At 45.5% G+C, this 1,840-nt stretch overlaps 1 pseudogene; it reads left to right on the plus strand.

Moving 5' to 3' along the window:
- The first annotated feature begins 1,361 nt into the window (after window positions 1–1,361).
- On the plus strand, window positions 1,362–1,575 carry LOC123357710 (annotated as a pseudogene).
- The last annotated feature ends 265 nt before the right edge of the window (window positions 1,576–1,840 follow it).

The raw sequence follows: 1,840 nt of genomic DNA on the forward strand, positions 1-1,840 counted from the left end.
CCAGGACCTCCCCCCACCGCCGAAAGTGGCCCCGAAGACCAGCGGATGGGGGCTCCACTTCGGCGGCAGGTCCCACTCTGGCGGTTTTTAATTCGGCGGAGGGGGGTGTCACCGCCGTGGGTCTTTGGGGCTCTTTGGCTGCGGGTCCCGGAACGGAAGGACCCCCCCCGCCGCCCGAACTTAACGCAGAAGCAGGGGGCCACCCCGCCGCCAAAGGACTCCGGGCCCCTGGAATCCTTTGGGCGGCCTGTGCTTATGACGATAGGTTGACTTTTAGGTCTTCAACTTTGATTGGTAGCTGAGGAAGATGAGTAAACTTGCGACAGAAAAATAACGTTCTTCATCCCCCCCACCCCCCACCCACCCTTGATTGTTATTTCCTGACTTCTTTATTCATCGCCTTTTCCTTTTTTCCCTGCAGGATTGACTAGATCTGGGTGCTAACAGGGCCAGGGGGACCTGACGGGCTCCTTATTTTCTTTATGATTTCTTTCGGTAGCATTGAACTATGCCAGGGCATAGTCAGATTCTGGATGGCTCATGTAAATGTAACACCTCGGTGATATAGCTAGTAGTTCTGTTTCTCAGCTCTTTTTTTGGAAAATCGATCTTTAGGCTGACATGTAGCATCCTGTGAATTTGGAGATGGCAAACTTAATAAGACCATTAACCTTTGGCAATCCAAATGGAACCTGATAAAGTCCACAGAAGACCCCTGAAAGGCCCTTGGGGAGTTTTTTTTTTTTTGCCTGTGCAAAGTTGAGGAAGACTTCCCTGCACAGGCATTCTCTCTCAATTCTCGTTTATCCTGTATTAGAAGCGCAAAATGTAGGGAATCAGCTCAGGGTTAGGGTATATACCATTGTGTGTGCCAGTGGATTGTAGACCAAGAAACTGGACATGGTATGGAGTCAAAAACTATCTTATGTGATGACCATGAATGATCTGTACTGTTTGTAGAAGGTAAGCAAGAAAAGAGCAGTGGGGCTGAAGGTATATAGCGCTTGCATAGGAGGCCTTTCTTTGGCCTGTTATTGCTGTAAGAGTTATCAGGGTGAGAGAGATTGTTAGTCACAGGGTCATTGGCGTGCGGTAGTTTATGAGCTAAATTAGGCATGCACAGGGAAGCCAGCGAGAGGAAGGAGGCTGAAAGACTTCTCGGTCTTCGAACAGAACAGTGTGTTAAGGGCTCTTGCTTTGAATTCTTCCAGTGGAGTCATTTCGGGGAAGTGGTCATCGCTTCGAGTTACCTAGTTATCAAAGTGTCGTGAATGGTGTTTGGTGCGTGTCTGGGAGCTTCTCATGCTGAAGTAGAAAGCAGTGGGGGGAAGAGTGGCTGCCTAGCATCCGAGATTCTCAGCATTGCTTCTTGGCCTTATGGCTAAGATCAAGTGTAGTCTCTGTTCTTATCAGTTTAATAAGAAAGTATTATCTAAAGTTGTATCTGATAGGTCTTTTATGTGAGCACTGTATATTAAATTGATTTTTGAAAAAAGGGGATGGAATAGGATCTTGATCTGTCCACCCCATGCATTGACCTGGAATTGCAATATCTCCAGGGCAAGTGCCTTTTCCTCTGGGGAAAATTTTCTTTTAAAAAGATAGAAAGTGTTTCATTCTAAAGATGTTGATTTGAGAAGATTATTTGAAAGCAGTTGAAAAATCAGGTATCTTTAGCACTTTGGTTTCTTCATGACAACATATTACTAAAAATTTTGGGGGGTGTTTTCTGAGTCTACAGATGTGAGTTTCTTTGTCTTGCTGGAGGATTGTTTTAAAAACTGGAATTTTTCTGTTTGCTGTGAGTCTTTTCAACAATATGAGGGACGAATGCTTTTTG

Source organism: Mauremys mutica, unplaced genomic scaffold, assembly GCF_020497125.1.
Source record: "Mauremys mutica isolate MM-2020 ecotype Southern unplaced genomic scaffold, ASM2049712v1 000980F_np12_obj, whole genome shotgun sequence".
In the NCBI taxonomy this organism is placed as follows: domain Eukaryota; kingdom Metazoa; phylum Chordata; order Testudines; family Geoemydidae; genus Mauremys; species Mauremys mutica.